This window comes from Dipodomys merriami, unplaced genomic scaffold (assembly GCF_024711535.1).
Source record: "Dipodomys merriami isolate MVZ:Mamm:240054 unplaced genomic scaffold, mDipMer1.0.p SCAF_53, whole genome shotgun sequence".
In the NCBI taxonomy this organism is placed as follows: Eukaryota; Metazoa; Chordata; class Mammalia; order Rodentia; family Heteromyidae; genus Dipodomys; species Dipodomys merriami.
In genome coordinates this window covers 8,902,878-8,917,475 of record NW_027206102.1, presented here as the reverse complement: position 1 = coordinate 8,917,475, position 14,598 = coordinate 8,902,878, and the positions used below count along the sequence as shown (strand labels likewise).

At 41.6% G+C, this 14,598-nt stretch overlaps 1 pseudogene; it reads right to left on the bottom strand.

The window, feature by feature from the left end:
* Window positions 1-1,245: 1,245 nt before the first annotated feature.
* Window positions 1,246-2,347, bottom strand: LOC138811458 (tubulin beta-2 chain-like; annotated as a pseudogene).
* Window positions 2,348-14,598: the final 12,251 nt, after the last annotated feature.

Sequence of the window (14,598 nt, the reverse complement as noted above, 5' to 3'; positions counted from 1 at the left end):
AAACTTACGGAACTTACCATCTCCCAACTTTACTAGCAACAAGGGACTTGCACCTCACCCAGAAGTACCTTTTCCTTAGAGCTTTCTATAATTTGCCATATTCCCATAGCCCTGTTTCTGAAGAAAAAGGTGCTCTTACAGGTTATTGGTGGCCATGGAGGAATGCTTGGCACAGACAACCTGCCTGGAGCCTCACTGAAAGAAGAGTGAAAGATTCTGGCAAAAAGAACCAGTGACTGATTTGGCCTCCAGTGAAAACAGAAGTGTTTACCTTTTTCCTGGCTATTGTAGGTTCTAAGCAATTGAGATTTCTGTTTCACTCACGTAAAGTAAACATACCCAACAGGCTAGATCCATCCATCCCTTATATCCTTACAACACCCTGTGGGCCTCAGACAGCTTTGACTGCTGGAAAAATGAACGTGAGAATGGGTCATTGGGACAGGCCATGTCTCCCCTCCTCTCCTTGACTTGGAAGTACTGTGTCAAGCAGTTCTGTATACACTATGGGACTAGTCAGCTTCTCAGCCTCTCACTCCCTCAAACAGCTAGAGTCACTTCTGTACTTAAAGCTCCAGACACCTTGAGAAACTACCCTGGAAACCAGGAACTTGCACTCATCCTGTGAGTGCTGCTTCATTGCCAATTGAACTCTAAACACAGGGATCAGTGTTCCTGATACTGTTTCTGGGGAATGTGACTGAAATCCCTCTGATGGGACATGAGACAAGAACCTGTGGTTGTCTGAAGGAGAAGTAGCATCTGGATCTAGTTTTCTTTCTCTTCAAACTGCTTTTTTGCTACTTGCATGCTTTTGAGAGATTGAAAACTATAAAACTGGGCCAGGGGGAAAAACAACAACATTGGCACTTGTCATCCTCCTCTTCAAAATAGCAGAAAAACCATGAATTTAATACTCCTCTTGAGTACCAGTCCTATATTGTTAAGATTAAATCCTTCTGGCCAAATTTATATTTCAAATACACTGAAAGAATAAAAAGGATTCTAAAGAAGAATAAGGGCTCAGGGTATAAAATGTATACTTCTTTATTTATACAAATAGGGTTTTAAAACAATCATATTTAAAAGAAATCTGCATTTTTACATTCACCGTCAGTGAGTTCCTGACAGAGAAGGCTGAGCATGATGATACATAGCAAGGTCCCACTGCAGGACAACAGTAGCTCAGGAAAGCACCATTTATTTGAGAAGCCGTAGGCAGGCTCTGGCATTCCTGTTGCACTGCTAGCAATGGGAAGTCTTAAACCTCTTCTTCCACAAGACTTCTTCAAATTCCCCCTGTTCATCAGCAGTGGCATCTTTGCATTGCTGGTACTTGGACACCGGGTTGTTGATGTTGCTCTCAGCCTCAGTGAACTCCGTCTCATCCATACCCTTGCCTGTATACCAGTGCAAGAATGCCTTGTGCTGCAACATGGCACTGAACTGCTCTGAGGTGTGCTTGAAGGGTTCCTGGATGGCTGTGTTGTTACCAATGAATGTGGCCAACATCGTGAGGCCATGTGGGGGGATGTCACACACAAGTGTCTTCACGTTGTTGGGGATCCATTCTGCAAAGTAGCTGCTTATTTGTTCTGCAAGTTGAGCATCTGCTCATCCACCTCCTTCATGGACATGCGGCCTCGGAAGATGGCAGCCGCTATCAGGTAGCAGCCATGGTGGGGATCACAGGTTACCATCGTGTTCTTGGTGTCAAACATCTGCTGGGTGAGCTTGGGCCCTGAAAGAGCATTGTACTGCTGGCTGGCATGGCTGGACAGGGTGCAAGGCCAGGCATGAAGAAGTTCAGGCAGGGGAAGGACACCATGTTCACAGCCAGCTTGCGCAGGTCTGCATTCAGCTGGGCAGGGAAGCACAGGCAAATGGTGACCTTGCTCATGGTAGCCAACACCAGGTGGTTCAGGTCTCCATAGGTGGGCATGGGCAGCTTCAGGGTGCAAAAGCAGATGTCATACAGGGCCTCGTTGTCAATGTAGAATGTTTCATCTGCATATTCCAACTGGTGGACAGATAAGATGGTGTTGTAGGGTTAGGTGAGGATGATAGGGTTAGGTGGATAAAGGCTCAGCCCAGCACTGGGAACAAGTGTCTGGATGTTAGGGAGGAGGGGTGCCTGTTAGCCATCTCCTATGGACTATGATGACATATCAAATATGAAGTTGTCTGGTCTGAAACTCTGGCCAAATGGTTCCGATCTCACTGAGTCTAAGGTGCCAGTGTCCAACATCTTGGGCAAGGGCATGACACTGAAGGTGTTCATGATGCTGTCTGGGAACTCCTCTCGGATCTTATTGAGAATCAGGGTGCCCATGCCTGACCTGGTGCCACCTCCCAGGGAGTAGTGCAGCTAGAAACCCTGGAGACAGCCACACCTTTCTGCTCACCACTTCCAACACTGACTCCACCAGCGCGGCTCCCTCTGTGTGGTGGCCCTTGGCCCAGTTATTGCCTGCCCTGTTCTGGCCTATCAGACACAAAGACATGATGAGACACATACTCCAGGAATAATGACTGTGTTATATGCATTGTGAAGACTATAGGCTCCTCTGAGCAACTTTGGCTATTATTTTAGATACACTTTGGTGAAATAAAGGAAATGTTTTCTTTTTTTGGGTCCAGTCATGGGCCTGAACTCTGGGCCTGGGCGCTGTCCCTCAGCTCTTCAGCTCAAGGCTAGTGCTCTACCACTTAAGCCACAGCACCACTTCTGGCTTTTTTTTTCCTGCTTATATGGTGCTGAGGAATCGAACCCAGGGCCTCATGCATGCAAGGCAAGCACTGTACTGCTGAGCCACCTTCCTAGCCCTCAGGAAATGTTTTCAATGTGTCTGGGACCCTACAAATCACCCAGGTTCTAAAGAAAGTAAAGACAATGTGGAGGAAGATACATTTTAACCCAAACCACGTGCGTACTTCTAAAAATGAGCAGAGCCTGGGGATGGGAAGGGGTCTCAGTGGTAGAGTGCTTGCCTCACATGCACAATGCCATGGGATTGATTCCTCAACACCACATAAACAGAAAAAGCCAGAAGAGATGCTGTGGTTCAAGCGGTAGAGTGCTTGCTTGAGCTGAAGAGCTGAGGAACAGTGCTAAGGCCCAGAGTTCAAGCCCCACGACCGACCAAAAAAAAAATGAACAGAGCCTGCCTCAATAATGGAAAAGTACTTACTTTCACAGGAGGAACAGGAGAACAGAATGGTAAGAGGGAAGCTAAGCTGCAGGCACTTGTCTGCACCTTGCTCATACATAGCTGTGCTTTGATTTCTGGTGTCCTGAAGTGGTTCCCTGTTATTGCCAGGTATTTGAAATGGCCAGCAGCGCTGAAACCTTGTTGGAGGCATTCCCTGCTCGCTGTTCATTCCCTTCAGAGGCTGTTTGCAGACTGGCATTTATCTGTGCTGATTGAGTGGCCAGGGACATGACTCCCATGGACTGAAATAGGTAGGTTAGGTGAGGATGATATCTAGATGGATAAAGGCTCAGCTCAGCTCTGGGAACTGGAGTGTGCCTGGATGTTAGGAAGGAGGGGTGCCTATTAGCCATTTTCCATGGACCATGCTGACCTACTAAATATGAAGTGTCTGGTCTGAAACTCTATGGTTCCAATCTTACTGAGTCTAAGGTGCCAGGCTCTACATCCACCATGATGGCCCGAGGAACATATTTGTTGCCTGTGGGAACAAGAGTTGACTTAGGCCTATACTTGACAAGGAACTTAGGGGCAGAGCTTATGATTCTAAGTGGCTCTCAGCATTCATTACAGAAATTACAGCATTTCAGACATGGAAACAGAAAAGATATCTTGAGAATGAATCACCATGCAAGAGGCTTCAGCAACTTTAAGGACGTTTGCAGTTGTCTATTTCCATGCATTTCATTCCTTTGCTTTGGGCATGGTGGCTGAAATCTCAGCTACTCAGAAGGCAAAGATGAGCATCAGGCTTTGAGTCTAATGGGGCAAAAGAAAGATGACAACACCTTTTCTTGTTGTTGTTGTTCATGGTGGGGCTTGAACTCTGAGCCTGGGCTGAGTCCCTCAGCTCTTCAGCTCAAGGCTAGCACTCTATCACTTGAGCCACAGTCCCACTTTCAGTTTTCTGAGTTGTTTATTGTAGATAAGGGTCTCAGGGGCTTTCCTGCCCAGGCTGAATTTGAACCATGATTCTCATTTCTCAGCCTCCTGAGTAGCTAGGATTACTGGTGTGAGTCATCATTGCCTATCAGCAAGAACCTTTCTCTTTTTTTGTTAATTTTATTTTTATTGTAAAGGTGCTGTATAGAGGAGTTACAGTTACATGAGTAAGGAAATGAGAACATTTATTGTTGAACATTGTTACCCACTCCTTTGTTGTTCTCCCTTTCCTTCCCCAATTAAAAGTAGCTAGGTGCAGAGCACCATTGGCTCATGCCTATAATCTTAGCAACTGTGGATTTGGAGATCAGAGGATCGCTGTTCAAAGCCAGCCTCGGCAGGAAAGTCTGTGAGACTCTTATCTCCAATAAACTAATAGAAAACCAGAAATGGCACTGTGGCTTAAGTGGTATGGCTGCTTGTTTTGAACAGAAGAGTTGGGGCACAGTGCATAGGCCCAGAGTTTAAGCGCCACTGCCGACAAAAAAACAAACAAAACAAAAGAGCCAGGTGTGGCTCTTCAGCAAGTAAATGTAGAGGAATTCAAGTATAATGCTTTCCTGGGGAAAATACATAAAATACATATTTCTTGTGTTATAATGTTTCAATAATTGTTATCAAATAGCACATTTCCCTGTATTCAAATACTCAGAGCAACCTTGGGCGATTACTTGCAATTTGCCATTTAACCTGATTTTTCAAAAGGGATATCAGTTAAAATGATATAAACATGAGTTTGAGATTGCCCCCTTCCTAAACAATCACATGAAGAAAACTGGCCATCCTGCCTGATATGCAGGATCTAATAAAGACACAACATAAAATACTGTTCATAGGAGTGACACAATCCCACACAACTCTCAACCAAGGAACCACAAGATTAAAGTCTTATATCTTACTTAAGCAATATCAACACAAAATACCAAGGTGAGGACATCCCCAAATGTAGATCCATAAAACTCAAATACATTAAATAGCTCTGTCCTTTTGTTTGCACTTTTTCATTGGTTTATTACACAGGAAAACCAATTATCTACGATTCTGTTTGTATACAATAATGTAGAATGGAAACTCTTTATATAAAATTAAATGAATTTCACATTGACATTTACAAAAACTGAAAATCTACTCTGTAGACTTCAGTAAGGTTGTTTGTATTAGGAAAGACAATATGAATCATTTAAAAGCAGTGTTTACACATTATTATTGGGTTTTTCTACATCACAACAATGTTTTCTACTTTAAAAACCTTAAAAAGAATTTATTGTTGGCTAAGTATCCATATTCAAAATGCTGAAGTCCAGAAGTGTTATAGATTTCAGGGTGAGACACTTTATTTATGCTTTGTGATTTGGACTATTCACATATATATTAGTGACTGAACATCCCTCTTTAAAATTTTAAAATTTTCAATTTCAAAAATTTTCTTTTTAGAAATTTAATCTGTATTTTAAAGAGGGCAATGCAACTGGGCTCTGGTTGCTGAAGGGTGAAATTCTAGCTACTGAAAAGTCTGAGATCTTAGGATCGCAGATTGAAGCCAGCTGGGGCAGGAAATTCTGGGAGACTCTTATCTCCAAGAAACTACCTGAAATAGTTGGTGCCATGCCACCTCCTATGCCACCTCTGCATGAGATCGTGTTAGACAAAGAGCTTTAAGGAAGCATGCCTGCAGGAAGAGGGTGTTGGTTCAAGGCATCCCATACACTTGGCTGCACCTTTATAGCCTCTACCTTTATTCTTACTATATTCTTCTTGGCTGTACATTCGTTGCTTTTATTCTCGTTTTGGCTATTTTTCTATTGATCCGTGAACAGAGCATGTTGTTTCTTTCCAGTCCAATGGAGATGACTTCTCTAAATAATAAAGACTAGGACCAAAGATTAAATGTGGGCGATGCCCCAATCAATCTATCATCTGATGTGACGCTGCCTCCAAAAACTCCTACAACTTCACAAGCGGTTTTGCAGCTCACGCATAGTAAACATAAAAACTTAAAATTTCCAAATATGTTACAACAAGCAGAATTAATGAATTAAACTAAGCTAGAAGGAGTTATCCCAGAAGCCCAGAGAGTTCTAAAAAAAGGAACCCCTGATAATAAAAGGAAAAGAAAGATTGAAGAGATGAAGGACAATGCCTATGCCCAGAGTTGAAACCCCATGACAAGAAAAAAAAATCCAGGTGTGGCTAGTCAGCAAGTACAGGTAGGGGGAATTCAGTAAAAGGCTTTCCTGAGGAATTCACAAGTGTATACTCAAAAATTAAAACAAAATATATGGTGGAGTGGCTCAGGTGGATACAGCACTTGACTTACAAGATGGAGGCCCCAAATTCGAACTACAATACCACCCTAAGAAAGGCAGGAACTCCTTCCTTGTCATTAGTATTCCTAGGGACCTATTCTGCCACGGTATTGGAAGCCAGTTGGGAGACACTCACTAGCTGCCTCATTGTAATACACCTCGATTCTCTGCAGCTGTAAGCTGCTGTCTACATAGTAGTTTCCAGTGCAGTCAATGTTGTGCTCATTGCTTAGCATTTCCCAAAACTGAGATGGAAATAGGAGTGTATTATGGCCTAGAATGTTAACTGTCCAAACAATGGATTTTAAAATAACTATAAGAAACCCAAGTCCTGTTGACACAACTATTTTTGTAAAAAAATTAGATTTTTTAAATTAAAAAAGCACAAAAATTGATAGTATTTTAGTTTTGTTAATCTCTTTGCTATCTTGCTGAATAGAAGACATCTGGGTTCTCCTATGAGTATTCTATCTTATGGGATACCATATTCTGTTTGGATTCTATGACCAGAACCTGGTCTTATATGGACATTAAGTTGCCAAAGCAGTAACTTGAAGACTCAGCTAGAAGGGTCTCCAGAACCCCAAGGGTCCTCAGAGCATACACTGATTTAGACAACCACTGATTTAGAAAACACCCAACTTAAGGGAACTGAGTTAAGGCATGAAAACTCAGAGAAATTTGCATTAAGGTGGACGAACTGTTCTCAATTATCTGATACTCATCAGTTGACAAAAAGGGAATCCTCTGTATCTGTCAGCTCAAAGACACTGCACTCCTTTCATTCAAATCAGACCAAAAATGCATTAGTCTATTCCCAGGAAACTAAGTACAATGACTTGAGTCTCAGGTAAGACAAAGACATGCAAGCCTTGCTTAAAAAACCACACCCACCTGGGCCACACAAATTAGGGAAATTGGGGAAACTATCTGGGGGACTTGATTTCCAGGAGGTTAGGGACTACTATGGAGCCCCACCTACCTCAGCCTAGACATGACCACCACCACCTGCACCCTCCAACCCCATCCTCTTCCTCCTCATCCCCCTAAATTTGAGACTGGGATCCTAGGCCAGTGTCATGCTCCCCTTTGCGCCAATCTGGTTGCCACAGTGGCTTGCCTGTATGTACATGATCTCCCTCACGGTGTAGGGCTGCAGAGCAGTTGGATGCGTGTCCTCAGCAGTGGTGTACACAGAAGCAAACAGGTAGGGCTGGGGAGAAGGAATCTGACACAGCCAACTCAGATCCCCATTTAAACCTCTGGTTGTTACAGGGGCAGAGGAGATGGGGTGGACTTGATAGGCAGAGCCAGTAGGTGCTCCAGCTCATTCTTCCTACTGCTGGGTAATCAGAGATAGCTACCTGTTATCACTTAGCCCTGGCATCCAGCTGTCAGCCTCAAGTCAATTAGCACAGCTGCCACTCTATTTGGAACCTCTTGTCACACTGCCATCCACGTCCCACCCTGACTCACAAGAGAGGCTGAACCCTGGGATCCAGGAAGCATGAGGAGGGGCTTCCTTTACACAAGGTACTTGTGCCAGAAGCCAAGAACAAGCCTACCTTCTATTTTTGATAGGAGGGCCTAGAACTGAAGGGGCACGTTCAGCTGTGATCCCAAGAACAAGCACAAACTGTTGGATTCCATGACTGATTTCCATTCTGGGAAGAGTCAGGGGCTTAGGGCCTTGCCTTCATACTCAGGTTTTCTTTTCTTTTCTCTTAAAAGCAGCTTGCTTTATTACTTAAGCCATAGGTCTACTACAGTCTACTTTTTGTTTCATTTGGCTTTTGCTCCAAGCATGAGAACTCAGCTCCTGCTCTCTGTTGTGTGTGTGTGTGTGTGTGTGTGTGTGTGTGTGTGTGTGTGTGTGTGTGTGTGTTTGGCCGGAGTTAGGCACGTTGGTGTTAGGGCTTGAAATTAAGGCCTGGTGACTCTTTTTGAGATTTTTACTATTATTGAGATTAGGTGATTACCTAAATTTCTATTTCAGAATATTGTGGAATAGTGATATTTAGTTGAAGTCACAAACATATTTTAACCTTCACAATGCAAATTGTCATTATTATGGTTGTTAAAGTTTGTGAATTCTATAAGCTTTGACAATACAATTCTATAAGCTTCGACAATACAATTATTTCTTCCAGGTGATATATACATTTCTTTCCTTTTGCTTATTGTAAGACGTTCTGTCTTTCACTCTCATTCCTCTCCTCTCTCTCTGAGGTTTTATTGATTTACTTAGTTAACTGAAGGGTAGGTGGCTCTACTACTTGAGCCACAGCTAAACTTCTGCCTTCTTTAAGTGATTAATATGAGGCAAGAATTCCATGGGTAGTCCAGGGCAGTACAGAAAGGCTTGAAATCTGATGATCAGAGTTCAAAGTCAGCCTGGGCAGAAAAGTCAATGAGACTCTTATCTCCAGTCAACCTAATAGGTGGAAGATAGTAGAGCTGTAGCCTTGAGCAAAACACTTCAATTTTAAGTCCCTCAACTGAACACACTGAAGCAAGTTTCATGGACTTTCCTGTCCAGTATGGCTTTGAACCATGACCTACAGATTTCCGTTTCCTTAGCATTCAGAATTATAAGTGTGAGTCAACATTTACAAATCTTTAATTACCTCTTCTTTCACCTTTTCAGTTATTTATTCTTTCTTTCTTTCCTTTTGACATTTGTTATTAGGCGCTAGCTCTTATGATGTTTTTTTGTTTCCCTTGAAACTACCATGCCCTACAACTTTGACCACAGGTAAACTACAGGCTGTTTTTCTTTTTTGCAGCTCTTTTTCTAGGGCTTAAACTCAGGTCACAGTGACTGAAGTTCTATTTTTTTTAATTGAGTGGTGGTTCTTAGGTCTTGAAATTAAGTCAAGATGACTTTCCTTGAGGTTTATTTATTTTTACCTTAATAGTAGCTGGTATCACTACTTGAGCCACAGCTCAACTTTTGCATTTTTTGTGGTTAATAGGAGATTAGAATATCAATAGAAAGTCAAGAGCATTACAGAAAGGACTGAAATCTGAGAATCATGGTTCAATGCCAGTCTTGGGCAAGAAAGTCAATGAGACAATTATCTCTAATAACCACCAAGAGGTTGGAAGAAGTAGACCTGTAGCCATGAGCAAAACATAGCAAGTTCAAGCCCCCATACTGAACACAGTAAAATATGTCTCCTGTACTTTCCTGCCTGGGCTGGCTTTGAACCACAGTCCTCAGTTTTCAGTAATCTGAGCAGGTAGACTTACAGTTTTGATTTAGAAAGCCTTAATAGCTCCTTTTCCACCTTTTCATTTATTTGATTGTCCCTTCCCCCTTTTTCAAAGTTTATGTCCTTTATTATTAGGGCCTACTCATTTATGCTCAGTATTTAATTAATTAATTTATTGATATTGTCAGTTGGGGGCTTGAACTCAATGCCTAGTAACTGTCTGTCAGGGACACAGCAGGTACACTACTATTTTCAGACACAGTGCCACTTCTACTTAGTTGGAAAAAAAACAGTCACCAGGGGACTTTTTAGCCGAGGCTGGCTTCCAAATGTGATTCTCAGATCTAAGCTTCCTGAGTAGCAAGGATTACAGGCATGAGCCAGAGGCACCTGGCTTGTTTTTTTTAGATCAAAACTAGCAGGCTCTACATTTAGGCCACACTACTTCACTGTCCATGAGATTTTTGGCCTTTTGTTTTTTGCTCAAAGCTAGCAGGAACAAAAACTCAACTCCTGAGGGTTCTTTTGGGGGGGAGGGGAGGCTTGAATTCAAGGCCTAGTGACTATGAGGGTTGTTTTGTTTTATTTTGGGTATTTTGTTTTTCATTTCAAAGCTAGCAGGCTCTACTACTTGAGCCTCAGCTCAACTTCCGCCTCTATTTTTCTTTTAGTGGTTAATAGTAGATAAGAGTCCCATGGGAACCAAGGCACTACACAGTATCCTAAAATCTAAGGATTACAGTTTAAAGCCAGCCTGGGCTAGAAAGTCCATCAGACTCATCTCCAATTAACCAGATGAGACAGGAAGTAGTATTTTTAAACTTGAGTAAAAACCCTCAAGTTCAAGCCCATGTCTAGCACACTCAAAAAGAAGTTAGTTGGACTTTCCTGCCCAGGCTGGATTCGAACTGTAATCTTTACATTTCAGCTTGGATTAAAGATATGAGTCTATATTATAAAAAACTAATTGGCTCTTTTCTTCTTCACATACATTTATTTATTTGTTGGTTCTCTCTCTTGTTTTTAGGGCCTCACCAATCTTGCTGAAGGATAGAATGCTCTAAAAGTTTAGTAACAGTTGCAATTTGGTTCATTTTTTGGTTTTGGTGGTTAGTAGGAGGGAAGTATAGACACTCCCACAAGGTCCTGAATTATACTGATTGCGGTTCATTGTCAGAGGACAAGGAAAGTTCATGAAATTCTTATCTCAAATTAACCTCCAAAAGATTGGAAATGGTCAAGCAAAAACTTGTAGATCATATCCCAGAAAGGAACACACACACACTCATACACACACACACACACACACACACACACACACACACACACACACAATGGGCTTTTTACACACACACACACACACACACACACACACACACATACACACACACACACAATGGGCTTTCCTGTCCTGGCTGGCTTGGAATAGTAATGCTCGATTTCAGTGTTTTGAGTAGCTAGAATTTCAAGTGTGAGCCACCAGTTTCTTGTTAATTTTTATCATTTCTAAGACTCTTTGTGCTCTCTTGTACTTTTTTAAAAATTTATTTTGTGGTTGTCTTAGTGCTAGATCTGTTTTTCACTTACCTTTTTTTAAAACTTTTTTTTCTTAGCTTTATCTTAGCTTTTTTTAGGCTCAAGGTTGCTGCTCTACCACTTCAGCCACAGTTCCACTTCTTTTTGCTGATTAGTTGGGAATAGGAGGCTCATTGACTTTCCTGCCCAGGCTGGCTGTGAACCACAGTCCTCAGATTTGAGGATACTGTGTAGTGCCCTTGAATTCCTGTGGGACACTTCTGTCCTATTTACCACCAAAAGATAAAGAGAGTGGGGCAGAAGTTGATCTGTGGTTCAAATAAGAAAGCCTGCTAGCTTTGAATTTAAAAAAAATACTTGGAAGTCTAATTCTGGTACTAATTGTACACTATTCAAACAAAACAAAACAAAACAAAAAACAAAAACAACTTATGCGCAGTGACCAGGTAATTAGGATTCCTAACTGATAACCTGAACTCATTTCCCAAAGCCTTTTTAAGATATATATGGTCATTTGTGTCAGCTGAGGAGAGATTAAAGAACAAGGCTTTACAGGCCAGTTACTCAGGACTTGGAAATCAGGATCCATTGGCAAAGCTTTTCAGAAAATGACTAAAAACTCACTCTTCACAATTCCAAATTGTTCTTCCTTCTGTGAAAGGGAAAGAGGGATGAGAAGGAAGAAATATGGGAACTAAGAAACCTCAAACAAGGTAAGTTATGTTAACTTTATTAGATAAAGTAAAACATAGGTGTACGGTGTGAAATCCAGAAAAGGACATGTCACCTCTGTGTGGATCCCAGTTAATTTAGTTAATCGATGGTAAGAAGTAAAACCCACTATTGTATTTATAGAAAGGAGGTACATGGCAGGCAAGTCAGTTCACTAACTTCAAGGATTTTGAACATAAAGGAGTGAAAGTGTTTGATTCTGTTTGGGCAACAGGAAGGAACAGAGCTGAGGAGGACTGAGATGTGCAGACATTCCCCAAGAAAGATCTCACTGATATCAATTCTTCAGATGCATGCTGGTTGCCAGTGGCTTATGCCTGTAATACTACTCAGAAGGCTTAGATCTGAGGATTGTGGTTTGAAGCCATCTGGGATAAGAAAGTTTGTAAGTCTTTTATGTTTTACAACTCAAGAATATTCATATTTGTTGCTAATTGCAACCCAAGGCAGTGCAATAGGATACCAAGCTGAAGAAAATTAGAAAATACCAGACAGGTATAGAGAAAAAGAAAAAAAAATCAATGAGGACCTTGGGTACCAAGGCTTACTGGCACCTGGGCCCCAGGTCACACAAGCAATCATATTTATTTGAATTCACGCTGGGAATGTTACCATGGATACATGCAAAAATGAAGCTTCTATATTGCAATCAGAGCCACCACAGTGAGTGAGAAACACTGGTTCCCTTTTTGTTTTGAGAAAGGAGAATGCAACCCAGAGAAAATCCAGACATTTGGTCTATTTTATCTAGCTTCCTAGGTTAAGTTGTCAATTCTTTTACCTCCCAGGCTTCAAGGCCTTTAAAGCACTATGGAAGGGGGCAATAGCTTAACCCTCTCCAGAGCTGTGCTTTTTTGTAAAATTGTGAAAATACCATACAGAGGAGTACAATTACATTGGCAAGATAGTGAGTACATTTCTTATCAAGCATTCTTACCTCCTCCTTTGTTTCCCCTTACCATCCCTTCCCTTCTCAACCCCCCTTCTCTCCCTCCACCCCCCACCGAAGTTGTAAAGTTCGTTTTTCAACATAACATCTTATACATTTCATTGTTGTAATGGGGTCACCTGTAACCCTATTTATATATTTATTGATTGATTGATTTTTTATTGTGAAAATACCATACAGAGGAGTTACAATTGCATGGGCAAGATAATGAGTACATTTCTTATTAAGCATTGTTGCCTCCTCCTTTGTTTTCCCTTCCTATCCCTTTCCATCTCCCATCCCTCCCCCATCCTTCCCCACACCCCTCCCTCCCGCTCTTCCTACCCCACCCCAAAGTTGTAAAGTTCGCTTTTCGACATAATGTGTTGTACATCTCATTGTTGCAATGGGTCCACCAGTATCCCTATTTAAACAAATTGTTTTTCTTCCCTTCCTTTCCACAAATTATACCAACATCAAATACAGTGAAAGCAGGGCTAATACCATGGGGGAGGTACATATAAAGCAACAAAGAAATCATTTTATAAGTATGTTGGAAACAATCTCAAGAAAGAAAAAAACTTTGAATCCTTATCTTGGGGTTCATTTCACCTAACATCAACTTGTCTGACAGTTTCTGTTTGTCTCAGACATATACTAGTTATTTCAAATAACTTTGGGCCTGGCTTACTTCACAGAGCTGTGTTTTAACCTTTGCATGGTCAGCTCTCAGCTTTCTGAGTACTATTGAGGTGGTGTTCCAACCTCTCAAACCTTTTCCAGGTTCAACAGCTCAGCTCGAGTCTCCTACACCTATTAATATTAATAGTATAGATTACAAACAGTAAAAAGATAAAAATAACATTATACATTTAAACAGAAATAACTGACTGCATTCATTTATCCAGGACAAAAAATTTAGCACTGCTGTTTAAGTCACTAATAACACTTTTTTAAGATATACTTTCATGGATTTCATAAAACTTCCTATATACTCCTTAGAGTGTCTTTTTACCTCCCATTTTTATTTATTGCATTTGCATAGTAGTATATCATCCTTAAAATCATATCACCTCATAATTAAAGTTTATCTTGTAAGTAAATACTTATGAGACTCCAATAAAATATCAAAAAAGCTGAAAGTGGATCTGTGGCTTAAGAGCTATAGTACAAGCCTTGAGCAAAAGAGGCTCAGGGGCACTGTCCAGGCCCAAAGTTGAATCCCTAGTGTCCACACATACACCCCCCCCCACCCCAGACCCCACACACAATCAGATGATAATGTCTATGAAGTTCTTCCTTAGGATGATCTTGGTGATGTCAGCAACTGTATGAAGTTTCTATCTCTCTTCCATGCATTTGTGGTAGTAGACAGCAGAGTCACTGTAGTATAACATGTGTCTAAGATGGCATTAGCAAAGGCTATCATGTAACATATCCAACATAATGTCCAGCTCTCTTGATGGTAGATCTGCACATCTTGAGACTTGATGTGACCCATGTACTCCTAAACTCGCTGTCCCATCCTCTGTGCCACCTGCTGCAATGATTCACTATCCACACCAAATAGGCTTTCATAACCTTTCCCTAATTATCTGAATACTGGATGCCAGAGATGTCATGGAGACACTCTGTGGCTATTCCCCTCCCCTGACAGTCCATTTTACCTCCTATGCTCTCCTCACAGATGTGGGCAATGGTCTCTGAGAGACTTCGTGCCTCATCTT